A 27,589-nucleotide genomic window follows, 5' to 3' on the forward strand; every position below is an offset into this window, starting at 1 on the left:
ACAGCTCCCGGGGGCCCGGGGACCTTCCCTGCCGCCTTCGCTGAAACTAAGAAGAAAGAGCGCCCCCTTCCTGCGTATAACCAGACATGTTCTTCATAGATGGAGATCTCCCAAAAACTCCATCTCTATGGATGGGATTGGGTGACCGAACTCCATCAGATGGCCAACCCAACCAACCAGGGGCCCTTTATTATGACTGCATCAGATGGACAACCCAACCAGGGGCCCTTTATTATGACTGCATCAGATGGACAACCCAACCAGGGGCCCTTTATTATGACTGCTCTCCATCAGATGGACAACCCAACCAAGGGCCCTTTTTTTATGACTGAACTCCATCAGATGGACAACCCAACCAGGGGCCCATTATTATGACTGCTCTCCATCACAAGAACAACCCAACCAACCAGGGGCCCTTTATTATGACTTCTCTCCATCAGATGAACAACCCATGCAACCAGGGGCCCTTTATTATGACTTCTCTCCATCAGATGAACAACCCATGCAACCAGGGGCCCTTTATTATGACTAAACTCCATCAGATGGACAACACAACCAATCACCAATGGCCATAAGCCCCGCCCCACCTCCCAGCGTAGCAAACCGCCAAGGGGTTACCTAGAGCCTCATACACACGCTCGGTTTATTTGGCAAGAAAGCTCTGCCAGCATTTTTTTTGCTGGTTCTTGCCGAGTAAACCGAGCGTGTGTACGAGGCTTTGAGGTTTCTGGTCAAGAACACTGCCCAGAATCTAGACGAGAAAAATGGAGAACCTGCTCTCTATTTTCTCGTTGTGAGATTCTTGGCAGTGTTTTCTTGCCGAGAAACCCGAGCATGTGTATACTTACCTGTCTCCATGGAAACCCGTGCATGCTCAAAATGACTTTGACGCATGCGCGGTAGCTCCCAAGGCATAGGTAGGGTGAAGCAAGATGGCAGCGACGGCATCGAACGTGATGAGCGCATGCTCGTCGTAGTCGATGACCTCACCGCATTGATGCCATTCAAAAAAACGGCGGTTCTTTTGAATGGCCCGTGTGTACACTCGGCCGGCAAGAGAATCTTGCCAAGAATCTCGTCAGGAAAAACAACTTTTTTTCCTGACAAGATTCTGGGCCCCCCCAAAAAAATAAATAAAAAAACGCCATTGTGTTATAAGAAGGAAACGGTGATGTCACATGGAAGGTGGCGTCACATTAAGCCGTCTGGTTGGGCTACTTTTTTTTTTTGCAGTAAATCCATTCAAGTCGTATTATTCAATCGTTCTTTACACATTTGTGTTTTACTAGTTGCTTTGGGTATTATCCCTCCCCAGATCTTCATAAGACCCTTTCATATACGTACAACCTTTGATCTCTCCTCAATTACCGTCCCGTCTTTCCTGCTCATTGTCAGATCTGCCCTACAGGCAAAAACTACAAACTTCTTCTTCTTCTTCTTTTCTTTTTTTTTAAGTAATGAAAATGACTTTTAGGTTCATCGTATCCTCCGTGGTGTCACCGCCAGCTCCCAGGAACCCAGGGGAGTGAGGAATCTTTCCAATTTCAGATCTGCTGGGGTCACGGGGACATCAAGGGGGGGGGGGAAGCTGACTAAACATAGAAAAGCTCCCGCAACCTTTAACCTTGTCTTGGGGTTGAGGCGGGGAGACCCCATTTTCTTCACGCTGGAATTTTAATAAACCAAAAAAAAAAAAGATTGTTACATAATAGACATGTGCACTGCCGAAAAATTAGTTTGTTTTTGTTTTATTCTTTTTTTTTTTTTTTCCGGGTCACTTATTATGATCACAATTTGTAAATTTGTAAATTTTGTAAATTCGCAAATCCAAAATTTTGTAAATAAGTAAATTAGAAAATTAGTAATGGGGTTGAGGCGGGGAGACCCCCGTTTCTTCACGCTGGAATTTTAATAAACCAAAAAACATAAAAAAAAGTTTGTTACATTATAGACATGTGCACCGCCGAAAAATGTGTTCGTTTTTGTTTTATTCTGTTTTTTTTTTTCCGAGTCACTCATTAGGGCCAGATTCAGGTACCTGCGCAGCGGCGTAACGTATCTCGTTTACGTTACACCGCCGCAAGTTTTCAAGGCAAGTGCTTGATTCACAAAGCACTTGCCTGTTCCATTTAAATTAGGCGCGTTCCCGCGCCGAACGTTCGGCGCATGCTCCGTTAGGAAATTTCCCGCTGTGGTTTGCGCAAAATTACGTTGCCCCGACGTGTTTTTTGAACGGCGACGTGCGTTACGTCCTTTCGTATTCCCGGACGTCTTACGCAAAAAAAAAAAAATTTGAAATTCGACGTGGGAACGACGGCCATACTTTAACATGGCTAGTCTAAATCTAAGCCATGAAATAGCAGGCGTAAGTTTGCGACGGGAAAAGCCGACGTATAAGAATGCGACGAACGCGCGTACCTTCGTGGATCGCCGTAAACAGCTAATTTGCATACCCGACGCGGAAAACGACGCAAACTCCACCCAGCGGGCGCCGGAGTATTACACCTACGATCCGAAGGCGTACGAAGCCGTACGCCTGTCGGATCGAAGCCTAAAGCCGTCGTAACTTGTTTTGAGGATTCAAAACAACGCTACGACGCTGCAAATTTGAAAATACGCCGGCATATTACAACTGTGAATCTGGCCCTATGATTGCAATTTGTAAATTTTGAAATTTCGTAAATTCGCAAATCCAAAATTTTGTAAATAAGCAAATAAAAAAAATTGGAAAATTAGTAATGGGGTTGAGAAGGGCAGACCCCTGTTTCTTCACGCTGAAATTTTAATAAACCAAAAAAAAAAAAAAAAGTTTGTTACATAATAGACATGTGCACTGCCGAAAAATTTGTTCATTTTCGTTTTTTATTCTGTTCTTTTTCCGGGTCACTCATTATGATCGCAATTCGTAAATTTGTAAAATCGTAAGTACGAAATTTTGTAAATAAGTAAATTAAAAAAATAGACCCCTGTCTCTTTTTTTTTCGGCCCACTCATTATGAACGCAATTTGTAAATTTAGAAAATTAAGAAATTCGTAAATTAGAAAATTTGAAAGTAAGTAAATTAGAAAATTAGAAAATTAGTAATAGGGTTGAGGTGGGGAGACAAAGTTTGTTACATAATAGACATGTGCACTGCCGAAAAATGTGTTGTATTCGTTTTTTTTCGGCCCACTCATTATGATCGCAATTCGTAAATTTCGAAAATTCTGAAATTCGTAAATCCGAAATTTTGTAAATAATTAAATTAGAAAATTAGTAATGGGGTTGAGGCGGGCAGACCCCTGTTTCTTCACGCTGCAATTTTATTAAACCAAAAAAAAAAAAAAGGTTTGTTACATAATAGACATGTGCACTGCCGAAAAAAAATTGTTTTCGTTTTATTCTGTTCTTTTTTTTTTTTTGGTTTATTAAAATTCTGGTTTATTAAAAGTCACTCATTATGATCGCATTTCATAAATTTGTAAATTCGCAAATTCAAAATTTTGTAAATAAGTAAATTACAAAATTAGAAAATGTGTAATGGAGTTGAGACGGGGAGACCCCTGTTTCTTCATGCTGGAATTTTAATAAACAAAAAAAAAAAGGTTTGTTACATAATAGACATGTGCACTGCCGAAAAATGTGTTTGTTTTATTCATTTTTTTGGGGGTCACTTATTATGATCGCAATTCGTAAATAGGAAAATTTGGAAATTTGGAAATTCGTAAATCTGAAATTTTGTAAATAAGTAAATTAGAAAATTAGTAATGGGGTCAAGACGGGGAGACCCCTGTTTCTTCACGCTGGAATTTGAATAAACCAAAAAAAAAGTTTGTTACATAATAGAAAATGTGTTAGTTTTCGTTTTATTCTGATTTTTTTTGGGTCACTAATTTGGATCTCAATTCGTAAATTTGTAAAATCGTAAATACGAAATTTTGTAAATTAGAAAATTAGTAATGTTGTTGAGGCGGGCAGACCCCTGTTTTTTTTTTTTCGGCCCACTCATTATGATCACAATTCGTAAATTTTGAAGATTCAGAAATATTAAAATTTGTATATCCGAAATTTTGTAAATAAGTAAATTAGTAATGGGTTTGAGGCGGGCAGACCCCTGTTTCTTCACGCTGGAATTTTAATAAACCAAAAAAAAAAATTTAAAAATTAAGTTTGTTACATAATAGACATGTGCACTGCTAAAAAATGTGTTAGTTTTCATTTTATTCTGTTTTTTTTGGGTCACTAATTATGATCGCAATACGTAAATTTGTAAATTCGTAAATCCCAAATTTTGTAAATAAGTAAATTAGTAAATCCATATATTAGTAAATTCATAAATTCATAAATTTGTAAATTCGTAATTCTGAAATTTTGTAAATAAGTCAATTAGAAAATTAGTAAATTAATAAATTTGTAAATTCATAAGTTCATAAATTCGTAAATTTGTAAATTCGTAATTCTGAAATTTCACTCGGCGGCGTTTGGCATCAGATCAGTCCCCGCTCGGCGGCTCTGGGCTAACAATAGAATGCTGCATGCCTGAGACCTGGGGCTTTTCGGGGTCCCCGATGGAGTCCCCCCCGCCCCCATGGCCAATAATATGGAGTTTCTCTTCTCCCGCATGGCCATTATTATGGAGTTGCCCCCCCATGGACATAAATATGGAGTCCTCCAAAGCCAATATTATGGAGTTGCTCTCCTCTCCCATGGCCATTAATATGCAATTGCACCCTGGCTATACTCTGTGCTGCTGACCTTGTTATCTGGTTGTCCTTCCTCTGTTGTTCTGATGAAGTCGACTCGTGTCCTGACCTGACGCGCTCCTGCCATCATCTCTCAAGTTACTCCAGCGTTCTCTTCCAAGCAGACCTGCAAGGCACTCATGCCATGCTAAGTCCTTGTCTCTCTTGTCAGGTCTATCATAGGTGTCTAGGCTGGAGGTCTAGGACACACCATACTTTTACTGACTCTGGACTGCACCCTGGCTATACTCTGTTCTGCTGACCTTGTAATCTCGTTGTCCTTCCTCTGTTGTTCTGATGAAGTCGTCCCGTGTCCTGACCTGGCGCAGTCCTTCCATCCACTTGCATGTTACTCCAGCATTCTTTTCCAAGCATACCTGCAAGGCACTCATGCCACGCCAAGTCCTTGTGTCTCCTGTCAGGTCTATCAGGGGTACCTAGGCTGGAGGTCTGGGACACATCAGGCTCCCCTAAAAGGTATGCGACAGTAGTGTAGCTGAAAAGACACGATGCTTGGGTTGTAAAAATTGAACACAACAGAGCACTATATAATTACTGTATATGAAGGACATATTTTTGATTGTTTTGCTCCCCATGTCTACACGGCTCCCCAGGCCCCTGCCCCTGCTGCCCTTGCCTGGTCACACCCCTGTGTCTTGGTCTAGGCTTAATCTGATAGTTCTCTCACTTGTACTTCCTCACTGGGGTCTGACAGGTGCGGCTGAAAACTTTTTAAATGGAATTAGGATCAAGGAGAGTGAATCAGAGGAATGCTAACAGACCCCGGCCTTGATTCATAAAACCCCAGCGGAGAATGGTTGGAGAACATCTGATGAAGCCCACGCTGGGAGAATGCCCCTTCCGAGCTGGCAGCAGATGGAACACATTCCAGGCCGCGCTCCTTGCCTGGATACAAAGCATCCTGGAGGGTTGCAGTCAAACAAGCTTGTGATATGTACAGCCAAGTCCGCAGCAGGAGCCTCTGGGGGGTCAAGTCTAAGAAGTGCCGATTCCCGTACAGGTTTCGGCTATTTCTGGCTTGGAGGGCAGTAAGGAACAGAGGCCCATATGGCCAGTCACACCGGGTATGTGTTTACACCAGCAGGAAATTATTAGAAAGAACACAGGACCAGGGCTGTGATTATCAGAGGAGCTGCTAGATATATTGTGTGTTCTGTCTACATCAGTGGTCTCCAAACTGCGGCCCGGGGGCCAGATGCGGCCCTTTGCTTGCTTTTATCTGGCCCTTGGGGCACTATTTCCTCCACTGATACCAATAATGGGGGTATAGGTTCTCCTACTGACACCAACAATGGGGCCCAATGACACCAACAAAGGGGCCCAATGACATCAACATTGGGTCACAATTCTTCCCAATTAAACCAACAATGGGACATAATTCCTCACAGTGACACCAAGGATGGGGCACAATTCCTTACAATGACACCAGCAATGGGACCCAATGATGGGGCACAATTAGTCTCACTGAAACAAACAATGGGGTGGTAATTTTTCCCACTGATGTCAGGACCTTTTCGACTCCCACTGACCACTGTCCGGCCCTCGTAAACTCTGAAGGACAGTAAACTGGCCCTTTGCTTAGAAAGTTTGGAGACCCCTGGTCTACATGCTTCCTTCGCCAAACCTGGAGACCAACTCCACCCAAAACACAACACTTTGCCTAGACTAGAGTATGGAAGCCTTAGACCAGGGGTAGACAATCTTTCAGAGGTTGAGATCTACCTGGACAACATGGAGGAAATCAAAGATTGGAAGATTGGGGAACGCTCTATCAAGCCCCCAATAAAAACACAGCATAGCGTCCTGTGCAACCCACAGAAGTGTCCCCTGCTTCCTGCACATCACCCCCCCCCCACAGTAGTGTCTCTTTCCCCCCCCATACAGTAGTGTCTCTTTCCCCCCCCCATACAGTAGTGTCCATTGCCCCCCCCCCCATACAGTAGTGTCCATTGCCCCCCCAATACAGTAGTGTCTTCTTCCTTTGCATACCATTGTTCTTCCCCCCCTTCAAATAATCCCCCACTGTAGTGTCCTCTGCTTCCCTTCACATCACCCCCCCTCACAGAAGTTTCCCTTGCCCCCCCCCATACAGTAGTGTCTTCTTCCTTCGCATACCATTGTTCTGCCCCCCTTCACATAACCCCCCACTGTAGTGTCCTCTCCTTCCCTGCACATTACCCCCCACTGTAGTGTCCTCTGCTTCCCTGCACATCACCCCCCACTGTAGTGTCCTCTCCTTCCCTGCACATAACCCCCCACTGTAGTGTCCTCTCCTTCCCTGCACATTACCCCCCACTGTAGTGTCCTCTGCTTCCCTGCACATCACCCCCCACTGTAGTGTCCTCTGCTTCCCTGCACATCACCTCCCACTGTAGTGTCCTCTGCTTCCCTGCACATCACCTCCCACTGTAGTGTCCTCTGCTTCCCTGCACATCACCCCCCACTGTAGTGTCCTCTGCTTCCCTGCACATAACCCCCCACTGTAGTGTCCTCCGCTTCCCTGCACATAACCCCCCACTGTAGTGTCCTCTGCTTCCCTGCACATAACCCCCCACTGTAGTGTCCTCCGCTTCCCTGCACATTACCCCCCACTGTAGTGTCCTCCGCTTCCCTGCACATCACCCCACACTGTAGTGTCCTCTGCTTCCCTGCACATCACCCCCCACTCCAGGAGGCAGTGCAGAGGCGGGGCAGCTAAAATCTCGGGATTTTCACATATAACTTTGAAAAAGGCAACCAACCCCTAGTCCAGTGGTCTCCAAACTGTGGCCTGGGGGGCAAATGTGCCCTTTGCTTGCTTTTATCCAGCCCTTAGGGCACTTTTTCATCCACGGATACCAACAATGAGGGATAAATCCTGCCCAGTGAGACCAATGAAGGGGCACCATTTTCTCACAATGACACCAATGATGTTGCACAATTCCTCATGTCACCAACATTTGGGCCCAACTACACTAATGATGGGGCACAATTCCTCCCAATGATACCACCAATTGGGCCCAACTACACTAATGACGTGGCACCATTTCTCTCAATGACAACAACAATTGGGCCAAATGACACCAATGATGGGGCACAATTCCTCGTAATGACAGCAACGATGGGGCACAATTCCTCGTAATGACAGCAACGATGGGGCACAATTCCTCCAAATGACATCAACATTTGGACCCAATTACACTAATGATGGGGCACAATTCCTCCCAATGATACCACCAATTGGGCATATCTACACCAATGACGTGGCACAATTTCTCTCAATGACAACAACAATTGGGCCAAATGACACCAATGATGGGGCACGATTCCTCCTAATGACAGCAACGATGGGGCACACCAATCCTCCCACTGACTTGAACAATGGGGCACAGTTTCAACCAATTACACCAACAATTGGGTTCAATGACACCAATGATGTGGCACAATTTCCCTCAATGACAACAATTCCTCCCACCGACACCAATGATGGGCCACGATTCTGCCCAAAGACACCAAAGATGGGGCATTGTTTTTTCCCCCACTGATGCTGGGACCTTTTAGTACTCCCAATGGCCACAATTTGGCCCTCTTAAAGTCTGAAGAACAGTAAACTGGCCCCCTGTTTAGAACGCTTAAACTAGACCACAGGTGTCAAACACAAGGCCCTGCGGACCGAATCCGGCCCTCCGGGGCATTTCATGTGGCCCTCGCACCTCTCCTGCAGCTGCTGGACAGCTCCAGCCCTCCCCTGGTGCTCCTTCAGTCCCTTCCTTTCTGCTTTCAAGCAATGCATCCATCTTCTTCCCAGCATCCTCATAAGGTAAGGGGGGTGCACTGCGATGTAAGGGAGAGTGGGAGACTCAACTTCTGATGGCGGGGCTGACATCTAATGTATGGGGAGGGGATGTGCTGGACATCTATAGTCTTACAGGTACAACCGCCCTTTTGGGGGCAATCATAATGCTGAATCCTTGAACTAGACCAGGGGTCTCCAAACTTTTCAAACAAAGGGCCACTTTATTGTCCTTCAGACTTTAGAAAGGGCCGGATTGTGTCCAGTGGTTGCAGAAAATGTCCCGGGCCCAGCACCAGTGAGAATAAATGTGGCCTCAGGGTTGGTGGTCAGTAAGAGGAGAAGTAGGGCCCCTATCAGTAGGAGGAATAGTATCCCATCATTGATATCAGTAGAATAAATAGTGCCCCCTTGTTGGTGTCAGTGGAAGGAATAGTGCCTCATATCAGTTGGAGGAATAGTGCCCCAAGGGCTGCAAAAAGGCTAGCAAAGGGCCACATCTGGCCCTCGGGCCGCAGTTTGGAGACCTCTGAACTAGACTATTCATTGAGCCAAAAGTGCGGATGTTACTGTGTGCCTGGCTGTCGCTACATTAACGGGAAAGAGAACCCGAGAGAAGAAATCGGGACCGGTCATAGGGTCAAAGAAAAGCTTAGAATTCCTTCCATGAATTCAGTTACGTTTTTGTTGGATCTTCTCTCCCCATACACAAGAAATGATATCCAATCTGTGATCACGAAGGCGCCAACCTGCATCCCTTTAGATTCTGCACAATTATCGGTCCCAACAGTAAGTTCATTGTGGCTTTGTGGCCAAAGCCTTCCATGAAGTCACTTCTTCCTTGTAGGGCCGAACCCCCGATTCTCGCGCACTCCTTTATAATTGATATTAATGGCCGTGCCGCTACGGGTTCTCCGTAGGGACGGACAGATCACGTTATTTGTAATTATTCCTGGATCAGGACCGCTTTTGTGTCAGGGATCAGATTTTCCATTAAAATACATGTCATTTTTCTTAGGACCACAGGAAGCCACCAGAGAGGGCAATGACTTCTGAACAGTCCTTTGCTGGCTGGGGGGGGGGGGGGGGGGGTTGGAATATGTCACCCGTCAGAGCTTCTGAGTCACCGAGCAGCCGATTTGCTCTCGGGCAGCCGATTTGCTCTCGGGGAAACCTTAGGTTTCCCCGAGTAACCTCGGGGAAACCTCTGGGATGCAATTTGTTGTGTCCATGGAGCTAATTACATGAATAAGGCAACTTTATGTGGAGTCGGAAATTCTCGTAATAGACCTTCAGAAGCACACAAAGGGAATAACGGCTCGGATTCTAAGCAGAAAGTAGAAATTTCTTACGTGGAAGGTGGAGCGACTGGTCACCGGGCATAGTATGAAGTACTAAAGTCCGCAAAGGGCTATACTGTCCACACAGACTGGGCCTAGGAGGAAGGTCATTGTCATATATCAGCATTGGAAACCAGTGGCGGCTGGTGCTAAAACATTTTTTGGGGGGGGGAGCGCAAACAAACTGAAAAAAAAACCCCATCAATTGCAGCCTCACTGTGCCCATCAAACACAGCCACTGTGCCCATCAAACACAGCTACTGTGCCCATCAAGCGCAGCCACTGTGCCCATCAATTGCCGCCACTGTGCCATCAAGTGCAGCTTTTTCAAAGCCAGGCACCCCGTCCTTAGACTCCCATGTTAAATGGTAATTTCTCCGGTGAGTTTGGGGACATGGTAATGGTCGGATGTAGGTTCCCTGGGCCCGGAACTTGGCACACATGTAGCCCCATTTCTCCTCTACAAGTCTGCAAAGTTTGTTTTCTAGGGGACCTACGGCTGGGGAGCACCGATTTTTCAAAGCTGGGCACCCCTTCCATAGACTCCCATGTAAAACGTCAGTCTAGTCATGGGCACAGTGAGTCATGGGCACAGTAAGTCATGGGCACAATGAGTCATGGGCACAGTGAGTCATGGGCACAGTGAGTCATGGGCACAGTGAGGCATGGGCACAGTGAGGCATGGGCACAGTGAGGCATGGGCACAGTGAGGCATGCAGATGGACACCCTAGGCTTATACTCGAGTCAATAAGTTTTCCCAGTTTCCATAGACTCCCATGTTAACCGTCAGTCTAGTCATGGACACAGTGAGGCATGGGCACAGTGAGGCATGGGCACAGTGAGGTATGATGTATCTTGCATCCGCCCCTGATGATTGGATAGATTCCATGAACCGCGTCGGGCTTCAGTAGGGATGAGGTCAGGACTCTGTGCAGGACTCTCAAGTTCCTCCACACCAAACTGCCCAAACCATGTCTGTACGGAGCTCCAATGGGTTCACAAACAGCAGTAAAAACACAACAGAGGCTCCAACCTTTCCCCCGCTCCATCAAGAACTCCAATAAAAAAAAAATCACTTTTGGCTTCCCCCTTATCTTAAGTAGCGCTAACATTGTATATTTAATCCCACATACGTCTTTCTTACAGAATGCTTTTGATGTGGAGGAATACGGTTTACTTTACCTGTCATTAAGCTCTAAACAGACGCATTTGACTCCTCAGCCACCAATTCCAGGTTCAGCCGAGATAACCGCGTGAGCCGGCTGCTTTAATCCCTGAATGTAAAACGAACACCGCGCACCACCAAGGCGCTTACATTTTTTCCTTTGAGTAAGTGCTGCTATAAAACAAGAAAACGTGCTGGGTGTCCTGTGCATGTCGGCGTGCCTGGGGTGACTCTAATAAAGTTTGAAATGCAAACAAGGGACGAATGATTCAACATGGCAGTTAACACCGGCGTGACGTGAGGCCCCGGCACAGGCGATGGTGCTCAGAATCTCTGGAAACTTGGACGCAATTGTCATGTAGGATCACGGCAGAACAGCAAAAGTTAATATTGGTGTCTATGGTTCCTACAACAGGGGCCGTACCTTGAGTGGTGGTTCTGGGCTAGGGTGGCCACCTGCTTGGGATTCACCTGGACAGTCTGGGTTTTAGATTCTGTGTCCGGGTTTTAGTCCACCTGAAACCCGGACACATCAGTGGCAGCCCAGCAGCACCAGCCCTCCTGTTACCCTCTCCCCTCCCATTGGCTTCCAGTGTTTTTAATTATATTAGAGGGGGGTACTTAAACTGGGGGACAGACTGACCTGGGGGATTATACTAGGGGACAGGTGGACCTGGGGGGATTATACTGGGGAACAGACTGACCTTGGGGGGATAATACTGGGGGACAGACGGACCTGAGGGGATTATACTGGGGGACAGACTGACCTGGGGGGATTATACTGGAGGATAGACCGACCTGGGTGGATTATACTGGGGGACAAACGGACCTGAGGGGATTATACTGGGGGACAGACTGACCTGGGTGGATTATACTGGGGGACAAACGGACCTGAGGGGATTATACTGGGGGACAGACTGACCTGGGTGGATGTAGTAGGGGACAGGTGGACCTGGGGGGATAATACTGGGGAACAGACTGACCTTGGGGGGATAATACTGGGGGACAGACGGACCTGGGGGGATTATACTGGAGGATAGACCGACCTGGGTGGATTATACTGGGGGACAAACGGACCTGAGGGGATTATACTGGGGGACAGACTGACCTGGGGGGATTATACTGGAGGACAGACGGACCAGGTGGGTTTATACTGAGGATAGACCGACCTGGGGGGATTATACAGGAGGACAGACTGACCTGGGGGGATTATACTGGGGGACAGACTGACCTGGGGGGATTATACTGGGGGACAGACTGACCTGGGGGGAATTATACTGGAGGACAGACGGACCCGGGGGGGGGGGGGGAGATTATACTGGAGGAGAGACGGACCTGGGGGGATTATACTGGGGGACAGACGGACCTGGGAGGATTATACTGGGAGACAGACGGACCTGGAGGGATTATACTGGGGGACAGACGGAGCTGAAGGGATTATACTGGAGGACAGACGGACCTTGGGGGATTATACTGGGGGACAGACGAACCTGGGGGGGATTATACTGGGGGAAAGACGGACCTATGGGCATTATACTGGAGGACAGACGGACCTGGGGGAATTATACTGGAGGACAGACGGACCTGGGGGGTATTATACTGGGGGACAGACGAACCTGGGGGATTATACTGGGGGACAGACGGACCTGGGGGAATAATACTGGAGGATAGACGGACCTGGGGGATTATACTGGAGGACAGATGGACCTGGAGGGATTATACTGGGGGACAGTTGGACCTGGGGGGGACAGACGGACCTGGGGGGATTATACTGGAGGACAGACGGACCTGGGGGAATTATATTGGGGGACAGACGGACCTGGGGGGGGGGATTATACTGGGGGACAGACGGACCTAGGGGGGGGATTATACTGGAGGACAGACAGACCTGGGGGGATGTACTGGGGGACAGACTGACCTGGGCGGATTATGCTGGGGGACAGACAGACATGGGGGGCTGTACTGGGGGACAGACTGACCTGGGGGGGGACTGTACTGGGGGAAAAACTGATCTTGTTTGATTTAACTACGTTCCTTGAACTACTCCCATTATTAACACAGTTTGGCCCAACTGCCAGGGTGTTTAATTCTCCAGCATCTACCAAAATCTGCAATGCTGTTGACTGATCCATTCTGCTAAAAGTACCACTTTATAGCAGACAGCTGTGAGCGAGGTGTAACGTGGTGTGGCAGGCAGTAAGCGGGCAGAATCAACGTCAGGCAACAAGTTATATTGTAGAAAGGTTCAACACAACTTTTTCAGGCCTGGCGGGTCGGCACATCCATTTACGAAGTTGTCAACAGCATCTGCAACGAGGAGCGGAATGTGGCCTGGCTGGTCCACATCCAAAGCGGAGGCCCTCTCCCTACGCAAGCCACTCACATAAAGAGTGCCAAACACTGGAGCCGGAGTCTTAAATAGTCTTTGCCTGCCCCAAGATGGCTGCTGGAGTCACATGGGGCTCCATCATCCAATCAGACAGTTGTGTCCCTGTGGCTGCTGGAAGTCATAGAGGAATCAAGTTCCCCACAAGTTCTTTTGGTCAAACGCTACCTGCAGTGGGGAGTACAGACTGCACCTAACTACACCCATAGGCTCTAGGACTTGATTCAGCACCTAAAGCACCTTCCTCAGGCTTCTGGAGTCAGTCATCAAAAAATTCCTGGACAGACATTGCCCTGGGCTCCTTGACTTGAGTCTGTAGACCCTCCCCATGTCTCCTAAATACTTTACCCTAGACTGCTGGACACATCTCAGCCCCTGCAGACCTTCCTTGAGACTGTTCAACTCAGCTACTTAAGACCCAGCCTTAGTCTCCTGAACTCAATGAGGTCTCTGAATACTTTACCCTAGACTGCTGAACATATCTCAGCCCTTGAAGACCTTACCTTAAACTCTTTGACTCAACTCAATCACTTAAGACCTTCCCTTAATCTCCTGGATTCAACATGGCCTCTAAATACTTTACCCTAGACTGCTGGATGTAACTCGGCCCCTGAAGACCTTCCCTGAGACTCTTTGACTCAACTCAGTCCCTTAAGACCCTCCCTTAGTCTCCTAGACTCAGCACGGCCCCTACATACTTTACCCTTGACTGCTGGACACACCTCAGGCCCCGCAGACCTTCCTAGAGGCTCTTCAACTCAACTCTGCCATTTAAGACCCTGCCTTAGTCTCCTGGATTCAACATGGCCTTTAAATACTTTACCCTAGACTGCTGCATGTAACTTGGCCCCTGAAGACCTTCCCTGAGACTTTTTGACTCAACTCAGTACCTTAAGACCCTCCTCTAGGCTCTTGGATTCAACTTCGATTCTGAAGACCCATGCTTCAACTCCTGGACAGAACTCAACCCCTGAAGAGTCTGTCCTAGGCTCCTAAGCCCAACTCATTCATTAAAGACCTTACCCTAGACTGCTGGAGGTAACTTGGGCCCTGAAGACCTTCCCTGAGACACTTTGACTCAACTCAGCCACTTAAGACCTTCCCTTAGTCTCCTAGACGCAGCACAACCCCTGCATACTTTACCCTATACTGCTGGACATATCTCAGGCCCCTGAAAACCTTCCTCGAGACTCTTAAACTCAACTCTGCCACTTAGGACACTGCCTTAGTCTCCTGAACTCAATGTGGTCCCTGAATACTTTACCCTAGACTGCTGAACATATCTCAGCCCCTGAAGACCCTACCTAACACTCTTTGACTAAACTGAGTCACTTAAGACCTTCCCTTAGTCTCCTGGATTCAACATGGCCTCTAAATACTTTACCCTAGACTGCTGGATATAACTCGGCCCCTGAAGACCATCCTTGAGGCTCTTTGACTCAACTCAGTCCATTAAGACCTTCCCTTAGTCTCCTAGACTCAGCACAGCCTCTGCATATGTTACCCTAGACTGCTGCACATATCTCAGGTCCTATAGACCTTCCTTGAGACTCTTCAACTCAACTCAGCCACTTAAGACCCTGCCTTAGTCTCCTGAACTCAATGTGGTCCCTGAATACTTTACCCTAGACTGCTGCACATATCTCAGCTCCTACAGACCTTCCTTGAGACTCTTCAACTCAACTCAGCCACTTAAGACCCTGCCTTAGTCTCCTGAACTCAATGTGGTCCCTGAATACTTTACCCTGGACTGCTGAACATATCTCAGCCCCTGAAGACCTTCCCTGAGACTCTGACTCAACTCAGTCACTTAGGACCCTGCCTTAGTCTCCTGGATTCAACATGGCCTCTAAATGCTTTACCCTATTCTGCTGGACATATCTCAGGCCCCTGAAGACCTTCCCTGAGATGTTTTGACTCATCTCAGTACCTTAAGACCCTCCTCTAGGCTCTTGGACTCAACTTTTATTCTGAAGACCCATGCTTCGACTCCTGGACAAAACTCAACCCCTGAAGAGTCTGTCCTAGGCTCCTAAGCCCAACTCGGTCCTCGAAGACCTTACCATAGACTCCTGGATTTAATCTGGACTTTTTAAGACTGCCATTTTTTACTTGGAGCTTGGGATTCATTCTGGTCCTGCAGAACAAGGACTGGTAGTCATAGGGTGGTAAAAAAATCGTGTGACGGTTTCCGGGTGTGTATGTGTGGGGATGGAAGTGGGGACTGTAAAACATCAAGCGGATTTGGTAATAAATTATATATAGATGAATACGCTGGCAGCCCGGTGACTATTTGCCTTTGCCATTACCTCATGGAAGCACCACACCCAGGCTCTGATATGTGGCAATGATACCGCAATGAATCAGTGACTCACAGACAGAAGCCGAGGCCCGTGGGCCCCGCTCACTGGGCAGCTGTGACCTTTTCACGGGAACACTCTCCAAGCTCCGCGGGGCGCACGCCCAAAGCTGCCATACTCCAATATCAACAGAGCAATTTGTACTCATTCCCACACAGTGAACCCCTTCATCCTGACACGGCGCTGAACTCTCGCCGAATACCCATCCAATACGATTCCCGCGGAGCGACTCTTATGGGCCCGGCCATTCAGACATGTCAGACGAGCGGCTCGCGTTTCACAAAATAGGAAAGTAAATTGCTCTAATTCCGCAAATTATCAAATCGATTTCCATATTATGAGAAGCGGTTGCTGTAGCCTACGGGGGTCCTTCCCCCCCCGGCCTCGTCGGAGGACCTCGAACAGAGGTTTGTTTGACTCGTGTACCGATCGGGTTTTGGAAACTTGCGTGACCTTGTTTAACCCCTTTTGGAATCCCAGGCAACAAATGAGATACATTGACGACTTGGAAAGAGCTTGGTTTTAAGAACATTATTACTAGGATGCCGTGCCAATCAAAACTCCTCCGGCATTCGTTCGAGAAGATGCAGGAAGCAAAAATTATTAAAGCCAGCCACAGACACGCAGATATCTCATCCATGTCACCCTCCCATCCACTGCCTGATTCTTAAAGAGACCCTGTCACCTTACCACTCATTTCAACAATAATCTCCCCATCATCATCATTATTATTATTATAGGTACATTTAACATACATGATATGCATGTTACATAAGTCCTCCCTTGTGTAGACATCCAAAAGTCCTGCTGGGCACCTTCAGCTTGGACGGGATGTCAGCAGCTCCAGCAGAGTCCGAGCCGTCACTCAGGTGACCCTGTAGCAGGGGTCTCCAAAGTGCGGCCCGGGGGCCAGATGCAGTTCTTTGCCTGCTTTTATCAGGCCCTTGGGACATTATTCCCCCCACTGTAAGCAACAGGGGGTCATAGTTCTTGACACCAACAATAGGGCGCTAGTCATCTCACTGACACCAATGATGGGGCACTATTCCTCCCACTGACACCAATGATGGGACACTATTCCTCCCACTGACACCAATGATGGGACACTATTCCCCCACTGACACCAATGATGGGACACTATTCCTCCCACTGACACCAATGATGGGACACTATTCCCCCCACTGATAACAATGATGGGACACTATTCCCCCCACTGACACCAGTGATGGGACACTATTCCTCCCACTGACACCAGTGATGGGACACTATTCCTCCCACTGACACCAATGATGGGACACTATTCCTCCCACTGACACCAATGATGGGACTCTATTCCTCCCACTGACACCAATGATGGGACACTATTCCTCCCACTGACACCAATTATGGGACACTATTCCCCCCACTGATACCAATGATAGGACACTATTCCTCCCACTGACACCAATGATGTGACACTATTCCTCCCACTGACACCAATGATGGGACACTATTCCTCCCACTGACACCAATGATGGGACACTTCTCCTCCCACTGACACCAATGATGGGACACTATTCCTCCCACTGACACCAATGATGGGACACTATTCCTCCCACTGACACCAATGATGGGACACTATTCCTCCCACTGACACCAATTATGGGACACTATTCCCCCCACTGACACCAATGATGGGTCACTATTCCTCCCACTGACACCAATGATGGGACACTATTCCTCCCACTGACACCAATGATGGGACACTATTCCTCCCACTGACACCAATGATGGGGGATTGTTTATTCCCACTGACACCAGGACATTTTCTGCTCCCACTGGCTACAGCCCGGCCCCCCTAAAGTCTGAAGGACAGTAAACTTCCCCTTTGTTTAGAAAGTTTGGAGACCCCTGCTGTTTAGTAGGGTTGTCCCAATACCGATACTAGTATCGGTATCGGGACCGATTCCGAGTATTTGCGGGAGTACTTGTACTCCCGCAAATACCCCCGATGCCAGATCCGATACCATACACTTACCTGTCCTACCCCCCTCTGTCAAACACTTACCTGTCCTACCCCCCCCTCTGTCATACACTTACCTGTCCTACCCCCTCTGTCAAACCCCCCTGGAATGCAGGAAAGGCTCTGGGAGCACTGAGGTACTCAGATCACAGGACAGCAGAAAAGTCTTTGGGAGCACTGAGGTCCTGGGATCACTGGAACACTGGAAAGTCACTGGGAGGACTGGGGTTTTGGGATCATTGGAACACTGGGAAGTCTTTGGGAGCACTGGGGTGTTGGAATCATTGGAACACTGGGAAGTCTTTGGGAGCACTGGGGTGTTGGGGTCATTGGAACACTGGGAAATCTCTGGGAGCACTGGGGTGTTGGGATCACCAGAACACAGGAGAGTCACTGGGAGCACATGGTACAAGGGCCACAGGATACGCAACCTTTGATTGGTTGCATGCCTCCAACACTAGAACCAGGCACAGGTGAGTGTGACATCACAACTGGCTGTTAGGTCATAAAGGATTCATTTGCATGGCTCCGCCCACAGTTCTGAAAAATAGGAATAATTCTCTTATTTTTGGGATATGGGATGGAATGATTCCCGGAATACCTTCTGTCCTCAGACATCGCTGGTTTGGTTGGAGGACCGTGTGACCTCGATAGTTATCTTCTCTCATTTCTTTACAATTGTTCTCTTTTCAGATTTATACTTCTGGTGCCGCGTTTTCTGTTCCCCCGACTATTGAACCTCTGAGGATCTCTGACCTTTAATCTTTCTGCTTTTATCTTTCACAGAAAAAGAAAAGAGCAGTTCCCGATGGCAGGTGTCCGCGGTTCATTTGGTGGGAATACCTGTGTGAACGTTCCCATCATGTAAGGAGAGACAATGGAGCGTGACGTCACCCCGCTTGTCCTTTGCTCTCCAGCGGCAGAAGAAGCGGGCCCTTGTCTGTCGGGGCCTCGGACCAGGATACCCGTGTCCTTCTGTTGGTCCCAGCAGAGGGAAAAGGTTTTGTGACTCTCTGAAGATCAAAGCCAACCCAACGCTGACAATGGAGCAGGAGGCCGGAGAATGAAAGAGACAAAGGAAACGTTTCACAGATAAGCATCAGGACTGCGATCCGACATTTCATTCCGATCCGATCCGGAGCAAGACAAAGAGCCTGGAAGGCTTCACCGCCGGCCGGAGCCGGTGTCACCGACATCACCAAAAAGATCTTTCCTTTAAGATACTGCCGGGGAAGCCGGAGCTTCGGGGAGCTTTTCTGAGTTCATATATGACACGAGCTTCAATGTAAGGGACATTCTTCTCACTGATCACCAATGTAAGGGACATTCTTCCCACTGATCACCAATGTAAGGAACATTCTTCCCACTGATCACCAATGTAAGGAACATTCTTCTCACTGATCACCAATGTAAGGGACATTCTTCTCACTGATCACCAATGTAAGGAACATTCTTCTCACTGATCACCAATGTAAGGGACATTCTTCCCACTGATCACCAATGTAAGGGACATTCTTCTCACTGATCACCAATGTAAGGGACATTCTTCTCACTGATCACCAATGTAAGGAACATTCTTCTCACTGATCACCAATGTAAGGGACATTCTTCTCACTGATCACCAATGTAAGGGACATTCTTCTCACTGATCACCAATGTAAGGAACATTCTTCCCACTGATCACCAATGTAAGGAACATTCTTCCCACTGATCACCAATGTAAGGGACATTCTTCCCACTGATCACCAATGTAAGGGACATTCTTCCCACTGATCACCAATGTAAGGGATATTCTTCTCACTGATCACCAATGTAAGGAACATTCTTCTCACTGATCACCAATGTAAGGGACATTCTTCTCACTGATCACCAATGTAAGGGACATTCTTCTCACTGATCACCAATGTAAGGGACATTCTTCCCACTGATCACCAATGTAAGGGACATTCTTCTCACTGATCACCAATGTAAGGAACATTCTTCCCACTGATCACCAATGTAAGGGACATTCTTCTCACTGATCACCAATGTAAGGAACATTCTTCTCACTGATCACCAATGTAAGGGACATTCTTCTCACTGATCACCAATGTAAGGAACATTCTTCTCACTGATCACCAATGTAAGGAACATTCTTCCCACTGATCACCAATGTAAGGGACATTCTTCCCACTGATCACCAATGTAAGGGACATTCTTCCCACTGATCACCAATGTAAGGGACATTCTTCTCACTGATCACCAATGTAAGGAACATTCTTCCCACTGATCACCAATGTAAGGGACATTCTTCCCACTGATCACCAATGTAAGGGACATTCTTCCCACTGATCACCAATGTAAGGAATATTCTTCTCACTGATCACCAATGTAAGGGACATTCTTCTCACTGATCACCAATGTAAGGGACATTCTTCTCACTGATCACCAATGTAAGGGACATTCTTCTCACTGATCACCAATGTAAGGGACATTCTTCTCACTGATCACCAATGTAAGGGACATTCTTCTCACTGATCACCAATGTAAGGGACATTCTTCCCACTGATCACCAATGTAAGGAACATTCTTCTCACTGATCACCAATGTAAGGGACATTCTTCTCACTGATCACCAATGTAAGGGACATTCTTTCCACTGATCACCAATGTGAGGGACATTCTTCTCACTGATCACCAATGTAAGGGACATTCTTCCCACTGATCACCAATGTAAGGGACATTCTTCTCACTGATCACCAATGTAAGGAACATTCTTCTCACTGATAACCAATGTAAGGGACATTCTTCTCACTGATCACCAATGTAAGGGACATTCTTCTCACTGATCACCAATGTAAGGGACATTCTTCTCACTGATCACCAATGTAAGGGACATTCTTCCCACTGATCACCAATGTAAGGGACATTCTTCTCACTGATCACCAATGTAAGGGACATTCTTCACACTGATCACCAATGTAAGGGACATTCTTCCCACTGATCACCAATGTAAGGAACATTCTTCCCACTGATCACCAATGTAAGGGACATTCTTCCCACTGATCACCAATGTAAGGGACATTCTTCCCACTGATCACCAATGTAAGGAACATTCTTCCCACTGATCACCAATGTAAGGGACATTCTTCCCACTGATCACCAATGTAAGGAACATTCTTCTCACTGATCACCAATGTAAGGGACATTCTTCCCACTGATCACCAATGTAAGGGACATTGTCCTGATAGACAGCCGCCTGAAGCTCCTGAGATCTGAACCTCCTGCTAGACAGCCGCCCGAAGCTCCTGCTCCTGAAGCTCTTTCCCATCCCGTTGCCGCCCAGTGACGCTCTTCGAAGTGGTTAAGTGAAGATAAAACGGAGAAGAAGTGAATTGTTTGGAAGATGTACGGAACGTCCTTCTGGAAAGTTGAACTCCATGGAACGGGGCGTCATCATCACGCGGCTTCCAGTAAAAATATATTAAATGAAATGTAAAACGAGGCGAAGCTTTGAGCTCCTGCGGTCTGGTAAGTGTTCCCGCAAAGTTCTACCGCCGGCAATCTGTGTTTACTTTAATGCTTTACTCAACCGGCTCCTTTTACGACATCAATCAGGAAGTGGGGGCAGCGAAGTGCAGGCGAAGGGACAGTCCCTTCGCCACCCGCCGCCGGTCCGCGCTTTTTATTTATTTTTTGCCTGTGGAGCTCAGAGGAATCCCATCCCGGGTTACTGAAACGATTCCAGACCGAGCGCCGTCACCTGTCCCTCCACGGATGTCACTGACCTATGGAGGGGACCATTGTGGGGTCTTCAGGGACCAATCACGACGATAAGATACCGGGCCCCATTCACAGAAGCGGGTCACATGCCTAAATATCGCGTGCTATCCTCAAACTGTCAATTCACCATACCATTTTGCGGTCACTTATGAGACGGCACTGATGGGCACTGATGAGATGACACTGATGGGCACTGATGAGAAGGCACTGATGAGGTGGCACCGATGGTCACTGATGAGATGGCACTGATGGGCACTGATGAGATGCCAGTGATGGGCACTGATGAGAAGGCAATGAAGGGCACTAATGAGATGGCACTGTGGGTACTGATGAGGTGGCACTGATGAGGTTGCACTGTTGGTCACTGATGAGACGGCAGTGATGGGCACTGATGAGAAGGCAATGAAGGGCACTGATGGGCTCTGTTGAGAAGGCACTGATGAGCACTGATGAGGTGGCACTGATGAGGAGGCACTAATATGCAGCACTGATATGCAGCAATGATGAGCAATGATAGGTGGCACCAGTGGCGGTTCGTCCATAGAGGGCGCTGGAGCGCCGCCCCCTCTGGCTCTCACCGCCACTGAAATAACATAGATTCATGCATTGCACAAATCTATGTTATTATCGCCGCTGTTATTCAGATGGTCGGCGCTCAATGTCCGGCCATCTGAATAACGCCAGCTGGTTGGCTGTACAGAAATGTCTATCAAAGCCAGCGGCTCTGATAGGCTTTCCCAAAACAGCCCTCGGGTCCCGGAAGCTTATTCTCGGAGCGCACAGACTGTACGCCCCTTGGATAAGATGACAGATGTCTCAGCCAATCAGGTTGGCCGGTTCTGGCTACCAGTAACCTGATTGGCTGAGACGCCTGTCAGTCATCGAGGGCAGGAGAAGACATTGTGGGACGTGGATGCCTGACTCCAGTAAAGGTAAGTGCCGGGTGGGGGGGAGAAATCAATTAAAGGGCACAGTGGGGACAATTGGCACAGTGGCGACCATTGGCACAGCGGCGACCATTAAAGGGCACAGTGGTGACAATGGATGGGCACAGTGGCTGCGTTTAATGGCATGGCACAGTGACTGTGTTTAATGGCATGGCACAGTGACTGCGTTTAATGGCATGGCACAGTGGTGACAATGGATGGCACAGTGGCTGTGTTTAATGGCATGGCACAGTAACTGCGTTTAATGGCATGGCACAGTGGTGACAATGGATGGCACAGTGGCTGCGTTTAATGGCTTGGCACAGTGGTGACAATGGATGGCACAGTGGCTGTGTTTAATGGCTTGGCACAGTGGTGACAATGGATGGCACAGTGACTGCATTTGATGGCATGGCACAGTGACTGCGTTTAATGGCATGGCACAGTGGTGCGAATTGATGGCACAGTGGCTGCATTTGATGGCACAGTGGTGCAAATTGATGGCACAGTGGCTGCGTTTGATGGCATGGCACAGTGGTGCAAATTGATGGCACAGTGGCTGCGCTTGATGGCATGGAACAGTGGCTGCGTTTGGGCACAGTGAGACTGCAATTTTTTTTTCCTTTGCGCCCCCCAACAATTTTGAGCACCAGCCGCCACTGGGTGGCACTAAAAGGCAGCACTGACTGGCATCACTGCTGACCACTGACTGGTATCGCTAAGGAACGGGCGGGGGCCTCTGCGTCCTTAACCAACGAGTCATCAGCTGTCAGCGGGGTTCACCAGACCCTTATCCGAGCATTTAGCCCAGCAGTGCCCCAAAGCACCCCACCCCATGTACAGGGAATGTGTCCTGATATGGTTCAGGAGTGGGGGGTCGCTCGCTTGTACCCCCCCCCCCTTTCCTGATCTGCCGTGCTGCATGCTCAGATAAGAGTCTGGTATGGATTTTTAGGGGCCCCCATACTATTTTTTCTTTTCTTTTTTTTTGGTATGGGGCGCCCCTCCAAATCCATACCATACCTAAAGGGCCTGGTATAGACTGAGGGGGGGGGGGGGGGGCTTTTTTTTTACCATTTTCATTGCTGGCAAAATTGTTTCATGAAGCTGTCAGTGGGGAACCCCGCTGACAGCTGATGACTCATCGGTTGTTAAGGACGCGGTGGCCGCCCCGCTCCTTGACAACCAGCTATTTACTAATGGTTGTTAAGGACGTTGGCTACCGCTGGCGTTAGATTACTGCAAGCTTTCCCTACTAAAATAAACGCATGATCTCATAAAAAAAACGCATGACCTCATAAAATAAACGCATGACCTCATAAAATAAACGCATGACTTATAAAATAAACGCATGACGTCATAAAATAAACGCATGACCTCATAAAATAAACGCATGACCTCATAAAATAAAAACATGACTTATAAAATAAACGCATGACTTCATAAAATAAACGCATGACCTCATAAAATAAACGCATGACCTCATAAAATAAACGCATGTGGTATTTTAGTATTGTTTTTTTCTTGAACGCTCAGAAATATTTTGGAAAACGCTGAGCCGGTGATATAATAATCTGTAGTCGGGGTTCCCTGAGAAACATTATTTTGGGGTTCCTAGATGAAGCCGGGGCCCCGTAGAGATCCCCCACGGGACTTCTATGTCTTCCAAGTGCCGAACTGCCACGTGATTTCTCCGTCATCTCCGTCCTCTATGGGCGTCTTGCAGCGCTCTGTTCCCCCTCCGGTCAGTGGGTGGCGCTGTTGTATTAATATCCAGGGAGGACGTCAGTTCACTTACCTTCTCCCATACAGTGTGTAACGTTGTAACAGAAATAAAGTTGTAGGGCCAGATTCAAGTAGCCCGCCGTAAGTTTGTGCGGGCGTAGCGTATGCTATTTACGCTATGCCGCCGCAACTTAGACAGGCGAGTGCAGTATTCTCAAAGCACTTGCTCCGTAAGTTGCGGCGGCGTAGCGTAAGTCTGCCGGCGTAAGCACGCCGAATTCAAATTTGCAAGAGGTGGGCGTGTTTTATGTAAATAAAACATGACCCCACGTAAATTACGTCTTTAAATAGGGCTTTGTGTAAATTACGTCCACGTCGAAAGCATTGACGATTTGCGGCGGAATTTCGATCATGCGCACTGGGATTCTTTCACGAACGGCGCATGCGCCGTTCGTGAAAGAATCCCAGTGCGCATGCTCGAAATTCCACCGCAAATCGTCAATGCTTTTCGACGTGGACGTAATTTACGCAAAGCCCTATTCGCGAACGACTTACGCAAACGACGTAAAATTTTCTAAATTCGACGCGGGTACGACGTCCATACTTAACATTGCGTACGCCTCATAGAAGCAGGAGCAACGTTACGCCGGAAAAAGCCTTACGCAAACGACGTTAAAAAATTCCGCCGGGCGCACGTACGTTTCTGAATCGGCGTATCCAGCTCATTCACATATTCTACGCTGAAATCGACGGAAGCGCCACCTAGCGGTCAGCGTAAATATGCACCGATATCAGGAGCGCCTAGGCACAGGAAGTGCACCGATATCAGGAGCGCCTAGGCACAGGACGTCTACGAGCCTTCCTTTATCTAGATACACCACGTCTACGAGCCTTCCTTTATCTAGATACACCACGTCTACGGACCTTCCTTTATCTAGATACACCACATCTACGGACCTTCCTTTATCTAGATACACCACGTCTACGGGCCTTCCTTTATCTAGATACACTACGTCTACGGGCCTTCCTTTATCCAGATACACCACGTCTACAGACCTTCCTTTATCTAGATACACCACGTCTACGGACCTTCCTTTATCTAGATACACCATGTCTACGGGCCTTCCTTTATCCAGATACACCACATCTACGGGCCTTCCTTTATCTAGATACACCACGTCTACGGACCTTCCTTTATCTAGATACACCACGTCTACGGACCTTCCTTTATCTAGATACACCACGTCTACAGGCCTTCCTTTATCTAGATACACCATGTCTACGGACCTTCCTTTATCTAGATACACCACGTCTACGGACCTTCCTTTATCTAGATACACCACGTCTACAAGCCTTCCTTTATCTAGATACACCACGTCTACGGGCCTTCCTTTATCTAGATACACCACATCTACGGGCCTTCCTTTATCTAGATACACCACGTCTACGGACCTTCCTTTATCCAGATACACCACGTCTACAGGCCTTCCTTTATCTAGATACACCACGTCTACGGACCTTCCTTTATCCAGATACACCACGTCTACAGGCCTTCCTTTATCTAGATACACCACGTCTACGGACCTTCCTTTATCTAGATACACCACGTCTACGGGCCTTCCTTTATCCAGATACACCACGTCTATGGGCCTTCCTTTATCTAGATACACCACGTCTACAGGCCTTCCTTTATCTGGATACACCACGTCTACGGGCCTTCCTTTATCCAGATACACCACGTCTACGGGCCTTCCTTTATCTAGATACACCACGTCTACGGGCCTTCCTTTATCTAGATACACCACGTCTACAGACCTTCCTTTATCCAGATACACCACGTCTACAGGCCTTCCTTTATCCAGATACACCACATCTACCGGCCTTCCTTTATCCAGATACACCACATCTACGGACTTCCTTTATCCAGATACACCACGTCTACGGGCCTTCCTTTATCCAGATACACCACGTCTACGGGCCTTCCTTTATCTAGATACACCACGTCTACGGGCCTTCCTTTATCTAGATACACCACGTCTACGGGCCTTCCTTTATCCAGATACACCACATCTACCGGCCTTCCTTTATCCAGATACACCACGTCTACGGGCCTTCCTTTATCCAGATACACCACATCTACGGACTTCCTTTATCCAGATACACCACGTCTACGGGCCTTCCTTTATCCAGATACACCACATCTACGGGCCTTCCTTTATCTAGATACACCACGTCTACGGACCTTCCTTTATCCAGGTACACTACGTCTACAGGCCTTCCTTTATCCAGATACACCACATCTATGGGCCTTCCTTTATCCAGATACACCACGTCTACGGGCCTTCCTTTATCTAGATACACCACGTCTACTTGCCTTCCTTTATCTAGATACACCACGTCTACGGGCCTTCCTTTATCTAGATACACCACATCTACGGGCCTTCCTTTATCTAGATACACCACGTCTACTGGCCTTCCTTTACCTAGGTGGCAACTCACCTCCTCATAGAAGGGTAATAGATTGGTTTGGGAAGAACGATTCTTCATGAATCCATGCTGATTACTGCTAATGATATCGTTCTCATTACTAAAATCTTGTATATAATCCCTTATCATCCCCTCCAAGAGCTTACATACTAACTATGTTAGGCTGACTGGTCTGTAATTCCCAGAAATTTATTTTGGGCCCTTTTTAAATATTGGTGCTACATTGGCTTTTCTCCAATCAGCTGGTACCATTCCAGTCATTAGACTGTCAGTAAAAATTAGGAACAATGGTCTGGCAATTACTTGACTGAGTTCCCCAAGTACCCTCGGGTGCAAGCCATCTGGTCCCGGTGACTTGATAATGTTTCCCAAGTCTAATTCATATCTGTCCTCTGTTAGCCATGGAGGGGCTTCCTGTGATGTGTCATGAGGATAAACACTGCAGTTTAGGTAATGAAGCCCCCGATTCCCTCGTGAAGACCGAGGGAGGAGAAGAATAAATTCAATACCTTCACCATCTCCCCATCCTTCGTAACCAGATGTCCTTCCTCATTCTTTATGGGACCAATATGATCTGTCCTCCCTTTCTTAATAATAAAGTATTTCTTGGGATTTCTTTTACTCTCCCCTGTTATGTGTTTTTCGCGTTCTATCTCAGCCGCCCTAATTGCACCCTTACATTTCTTGTTGCATTCTTTGTAAAGTCGGAATGCTGATGATGATCTCTCAGCCTTGTATTTTTTGAAAGCCTTCTCCTTTTATATGCATTTTTATGTTGGAGTTAAGCCATCCAGGACTTTTATTAGCTCTTTTAAATGTATTACGCAATAGGATGCATTGGCCAATACCCTTATTTAATATGTTCTTAGAGCGAACCCATCTCTCCTCCGTGTTCTTTGTTCCTAAGATTTTATCCCAATT

Source organism: Rana temporaria, chromosome 13 (assembly GCF_905171775.1).
Source record: "Rana temporaria chromosome 13, aRanTem1.1, whole genome shotgun sequence".
NCBI classification, from domain to species: domain Eukaryota; kingdom Metazoa; phylum Chordata; class Amphibia; order Anura; family Ranidae; genus Rana; species Rana temporaria.